We start from the raw sequence: 6,833 nt of genomic DNA on the forward strand, positions 1-6,833 counted from the left end.
CATGGTTTGAGGTTTCAGTCTTCTGTCAACTGACTTCATTGCTGTGAACCTGTGTGGGAAGACAGAGCATCATGGGGGAGGGGAAGCCATGGTGGAGCATAACTGCTCACCGCATGGCTGCCAGGAAGCAGAGAGACAGTTAAGATGGAGCCAGGGACAAGACCTCTTCAAAGGCACCCTTGTCACCTACTTCCTCCAACTAGACCCCACCTCCTAAAGTTTCCACCGTTTCAAACTGGACAAGACTCAACACACAAGACATTTTGTATTCAAGACATAACAGAAGGGGAAAATGAAAGTTTGTGGTAATTATAAACACAAGCCACCTCTTGTCTGCATTTCTACTCTAAAATCTGGTTAGTTGCAAAAGCTCAAACCCAGTATGGTACAAAGTAGATTTGATTGATATGATAGTCCATTCAAAGTACATCAGAAGCAAACATGGGTTCTCTCTAAAGGAGCAATCTTCAGCTTAAACCTTAAATAATTCTCATAAGGAAATTCATGGATTGCATTTAGGAATACTTAATCACAGGAAGACATAACTGCCATGAGCCAGACCCAGCAGAAGCAAAAGATCAGAGGGGGCTGTGCAAAGACTTTAGGAATCATCTGGTCTAGACTTTAAAATAACAATACCTCATCTAAAGATATGAGTTTCAAGAGAAAAACTTCAATGACCCTGAATATTTGAAAAGAGCTGAATATAATTTTAGGAAGAAAAATACAACACTTAAAATTAATTCAGTTAGTAGTTTTAACTGCTGACTGGATATAGCTAAGGAAAGAATTTGTAAACTGAAATACAAATGAGAGGAAGTTACCCAAAAGGTAGGGGAGGGGAGGACAGAGGAGAGGAGAGGGAAAAAGTGATTCTATATAGAGGTTTGGAATGTGAGAATGAAGACTGAAGAAAATTGGAAGCTTTCTGATAAATATAGATGAATGAGTACATTAAACCACAATGACGTGAGGTCATGGACATATACATCTGAGGCTGAGGTCTGGTTCAAGTGATAGAGCACCTGCCTACAAAGCCTGAGCCCTGAGTTAAAACCCCAGTGTTAAAACAATAAATCTATCTCCACATATCCACTTATATCATAAGCAAATGGATTTAAAGCTTTCTAAAATTCTGGTGGAAGATGAAAGTATTCTTTAACTTTAAACTTGAAAAGTATTCATGTATTGTATTTTTCTAAGTTTTACTGAAAGAAGCAATAGAGAAGATAAATAAAATGAGAAAAAAATTAGGCTGAGTGCAGTGGTTCATGCCTGCAATCCCAGTTACTCAGGGGCATAGGGAGAAGGACTGCAGTCCAGGCCAGCACAGCCAAAGGACAAGATCCCATCCAGAAAATAACTAAAAGCAAAAAAGAGCTGGGGGCATGGCTCAAATGCTAGCTAGAGCACCTGCCGAGTAAGCATGAAGTCCTGAGTGCAAACCCCAGTATCACTAAAAAAAGACCAAAAAACAGAGGGAGAAAATTTCAATACAAAAGAAGATAAGAAAGAAAGATTCAAGCCAGGTTTAAGGACCTGTGATTGGAGCATGGAGGTGAAGCACATAAGATGTTAAATGGAAATTCAAGCATGTCCCTAGTTATATTAAATGTAAGTAGGCTAATTGCTTACTTAAAAAACAAAGAATTGTCCAGCTACTTAGAAATGTAATCATGGGATGTTTACAAAAGACACACCAGAAGATAAGCATCCAAAAGTGTTAAAATGGAAAGAATGAAGCAAGAAATGCCATGTGACACACATGGCTGAGCTGGAAATACTTAGAGACATTGCCACCACTGCATAGCGGGGTACGTAGTGTGGGTTCCTGCAGTCTGCCCCTTCCCAGTGGTGGTCAGGATCACGTTGAAATGGGCCGCAGTCCAGAGGCTGATGGGAGGGTCTGGTCTCTCGACCTCAGCCTCACTGTGTTTTTCATCTAATCTGAGGCTTACCCTTTAAAAGGCACACTGTTAACTGAGGTGCCACTGAGAAAGAAAAAACCACCAATTAAAATATAACACAATGCTTTTTCTTTTTTTTTGGCAGTACTGAGGTTTGAACTCAGGACTTCGAACTTGCTAGGCCAGTGCTCTACCCTTTAAACATACTGCCAGCCCTTTTTTGCACTGGCTGTTTTTCAGATAGGGCTTTATGCCCTGGACCTTGATCCTCTTATTTGTGCTTCCCTGCAACTGGGATGACAGGCACACACACTGTGCCTGGACCTCAGTTTGAATCTTTATTTTATGCTTATCAGAAAAGTTATTTTAGACAAATTTAAGCAAATTTTATCTTATGGAAAGAAAACATGAGTGAGAAGAACTTGCCTTTTCATATTCAGAGTCTGATGTCTGAAAGCACCATCCAGGTCAGTAGTGGGCATCTGTGCTGCCGGAACACGCCTGTCCTGTTTTTTATGCAGCAAAAAGAGCAACAGAGAACCTTTTCTGGAGGGAGTCACTGTTGACTCTAGAAACTTCTTCCAACCATGGATACTGTTGTCCACATTTGTGTGATCTGCTCAGAAGTTGGCAGTGAAAGATTTCTACCCAACTGTGGCACATACTCCTTCCTAAAATGGTGCCTAAATACTTTTTGACTAACGCCTCTTGGGGGCAGAGGTGGTCCCGTCCTGTCACCAGAGAATGTGACACGCTCAAGCCCACATGGACCACAACCACATACAAATGGCCTGCAGCCTTGTGTCACTGACTTCAGAGGCTGACAGGGCTAAGTGATTTCTTGTGCTTCCCAGTCCAAGTGTGTTGTGCTGTGAGCACTGGAGACCAAGCCTTGGACCTCAGGGAGCTGCAGAGCTGGATGCCTGGTCTTGCCAACATCTGAGGGAAGAAGGGTAAGAGGAGAGAAAGAAGGGAGAGAGGGTGGGCAAGAGTGAGCCTGGAGCACCACAGCTTGCAGTAATGGCGCCTCAGGACATGCATAAGCTGCAGACTCCAGAGTGTGGATCCAGAGCCTGACCACTGACTTGCTTGAGCAAGAAGGACTTCAGCACCGTGAGAGTCAGGCCACTGTGGCACACACCTGACAGAAACAACCCAAGGGGGGAAAGTCTGTTTACCTCACCCTTTCAGGGATTTAAGGTTGCGGTTCCGTTGCTGTGAGCCTGAACATCACGGCAGGAACCTGAGGTGGACCAAAGCAGCTCTCCCCATGGCAGCCAGGAAACAGAGACCAATGGATGAAGAGGAAGGGGCAGGCGACAAGATCCACCCTTCAAAGGTACACCCCCGGTTACCTACTTCCTCTAACCAGGCCCCAACCCTCAATAATGCTACAAAGTGGATTAATCCATTCATGAATTTGGAGGCTTCATGGTCCCATTAATTCTCAAACATCCACCTCTGAACACTGCTTGCATGGTGGGGGATCCACCCTTCAATACCTGAGTCTTTTGGGGGGACATTTCTATCCAAACCATGACAAGTGCTCGTTCTAGGGGGTGAATCTGAGAACACCCTTAACCTCCTTTACTAGCACCTGGAGCCCTACCCAAGTACATGGAAATCCACTGTTCTGGAAAAGAAAGAAGGTACAGAATACCACACTGCGTTAGCTGCAAAGTACACACACTGAAATCCCAAAATTAATTTAGTGCAAACAGCAGGGCAAGGCGAGGCTCCTGTGTGTTCATAGCTGTGACTGTGAACGGGTTAGAAGTTTGTTCTGGGTGGAAAAGTTAAGAATCACAGATTTAGGTGTTAGAGAACTGTGTATACACTATACACTGGCCACACTAGTGCTGGTGTTGAGTAAATTTAGCTTGTCTTCATTTCTGCATCACTATAGATCACCTTGATTTAGGGCCTGTTAACTTGTTACAGGTTTAAAGTTAAGACCATGTTTTGTCAAAGGCTTTTGCTTGAAATTCCAGAAACTGGCTAAAAGATTCCAATTTTATCAGCTGCTGTTGTTTCCTCATTTCTAAGCTTTGGAGTTCTGGGGTTCATGCAAAGTCTCCCGCCAAGATGGCTTCCTGCTATTGGGGTGACAGTGGACCACAGTCCCCAGCTTCCTCTGCTGTTGGGAGTGGCCATAAGGCTGAGCAAGAGCCCATGGCTTGGAACAGAAGAGCTCCAAGTCAGGCCAGGCTGCGTGTACCTCCACCTGGGGCTTCCCTCCCAGCCCATCCGGGACCCCAAAATCCAGACATCCCAGAAGCCTTCAGCCCAGTGGCTGTATGCAGACCTTGTCAGGAATACCCACTTGTGACTTCCAGTGTGAGAGAAGAAGCCTCCTGTTGTGTCAAACCAACAAAATGTCAGGTGTATCTGCTGCCACGGTTATCACTGCTCTCATACATGTGGACAGAGACCTGAATTTGACCATTTTTAAAAATAGGCGTGTGTAAGCTGTTGGAGATTCTTTCAGAAAATTGCCAAGAAGCTAGTGTGCTGGATTTCATTTATAGATTTCACTTCTAAACCAATCCATGCAGAGGAAAGAGGAATCTTAGCTTTATGGAAATAACTCAAAGAATTATTTCCATATAAGATGTCCAAAACCTAAGTCAGCAGTCTACATAAAATTCTTGATACCCAAAGAAGAAAGCCATGCTAGGTGAGCCTTGTCACCTTGCCCTCGTGTGGACAGCAGGCCCACTGCATGGGCACATCAGGATTACAGCTTCCTTCCTCCTCTGCCCCGCCCCATTTGTTGTTTGCCAAGCTCTCTTTATTGTTCCTCTTCTGATTCTCCACACTGCTTCCTCCAGTCTGGCTTCCATCACCACCATTTCAGGTCCACCTGCTACCACAACTTTTCAAAGCTCCGTGTTTGCTCCACACATGCTCTCTTCCCAGCGTGTCCCTAGGAAACTTTACTCTCTCCTTGTCCAGAAAGCAGCCAGAATCATTGGGAAGAAGCTCCCTCTGCACACATCTGCACCTGCTGCAGGCTCTCCATCCTCTGCCTGTGAGGAAATTGTACCTGTCCCCAAACCCAGGGATTTCCCTTCACCCCATCCTGGCTCCTGGTCTCCTTCTCCCCAGGAAGTATGTCTGGCCTTTTCTTTTGCAACATAAGCACACATGCAGAACTCTGGTTCATCAGAGCAAGTATTCACTTGCCCTGCCAGGGGCACTGCTAGGCATGGGCCATTCCACAGTTGACAGGTCAAGGCTCAGACTCTAACAGCCTGGAACCAGGGGGCACTGCAGATCTGCCCCTTGCACCCATCACCCCTAACCTCCACCTCCCCCTCTCTGTAAGTCAGGCCTCCTGGGAAAGTCATCTATGCTGAGAGCCCCCAAGGTGCCACCTCTTGCTCTTGCCCAGCCTGCTACTCTGACTTCTGCATCACCCTTCCACTGACTGCATCAGAAAATTCACTCATGGTACCTGCTTTAGTCTATTATCTCTGCTAGAGACAGTATAATTGTAGACAAGAGGGGATTGCTTAGCTCGTGGATCTAAAGCTGGTAAGTCCAAGACCATGGTGCCCTCCACCTGGCGAGGGCCTCCTGTTGCATCATAGCAAGGTGGAGCACATCCCCTGGAGAGATAGAACTGGCTGCTAGCTCCAGTCACTCTTCCTCTTCTTATAAAGCCACAAATGCAGTCATGAGCACCCCCTTCATGACCTTATCTCATTCTCCTTGTCTCTCAAAGGCTCTGCCTCCAAATCCCATTAGCATATGAATTTAGGGGTTAAGTTTCTAACACATGGACTTGTGGGACATGATCAAACCACAGCAGTGATGAGTTCCATACTGGACTGCTGGGCTCACCTCTTTGCCATACTCCTTCCGACTGCCATGCCTGACCATACAGCCATCTCTGGTCACCTACTTCAGTCCTCTTCCCCGGAATCACCTCACTGGAGAGGTCACAGGCACCTCAGCTGCCTGCACCAACCATCCTGGCTTCAAACACACGCTGTCCACTGGGAAAAGGCCTCAAACTTCCATCTCACGCCATCAGCCTCCTAGAGTCTGTCTCTCAGCAGTCCTTCTTGGACCAGAGGGTCATGGAAACCTGTGGCAGAAAGTGGCGATGCAAAAAGACTTCTTAGGGAGTCTAGGGGCAAAGCAGGCTGGAATCCCACAGGTCAGGTCATTGCTAGAACTTGTAGGCTCTACAGTGAAATGGAATAGTGATATCCAGTGTGATTTTTAGTGTAATGGGGCCAAAACTTTTCTTTAGGGGAAAAACAAGTTCTTAGATTTCTCATTAAAAGCTAACAGGGAAATAAGGTTTCACTTACAAGCTTTATAGAGATATATAGTTGACATACAATGTCTGTTTCTTTACTTTTAAGCTGTTATGCTTTGGATGTGAAATGTCCCCCCAAGAGGATCCTTTGATGACAGATTGGTCCCCAAATAGGGGTCCTATTGACAGATGGTTGGATCGTGAGGGTAATCCATGGGTGACTTCATAGCTGAGTGGACAATTAGGAGGTGGGGCTTAGTTAGAGGAAGTGAGTCACAGGGGGCAGGACTTTGAAGGGCACCTGTTGTCCCTTTCTCTCTCTGCTCCCTAGTTGCCATGGGGTGAGCACCCTCCTCGCTGTGACATTCTGCCTCGCCACAGACCCACAGCAATGGAGCCACCTGACCATGGACTGGAATCTTTGAACCTGTGGATCAAAATAAATCTTTCCACCTTTTATGTTGGTTTTCTCAGATATTTTGTCACAGTGACAAAAAAGAGACTAACACATAAAAAGCTTATTCTTTGCCATAATTATTGTTAACTTTTAAGTTTTGCCTTCATTTAGAAAGAACAATATAACTTCAAAAGACACACCATAAATCATCAGGTGACATGAATCACTACTGTCTGTCTTACAGACAGCTTTTTTGTTG

Source organism: Castor canadensis, chromosome 4 (assembly GCF_047511655.1).
Source record: "Castor canadensis chromosome 4, mCasCan1.hap1v2, whole genome shotgun sequence".
Taxonomy (NCBI): Eukaryota; Metazoa; Chordata; class Mammalia; order Rodentia; family Castoridae; genus Castor; species Castor canadensis.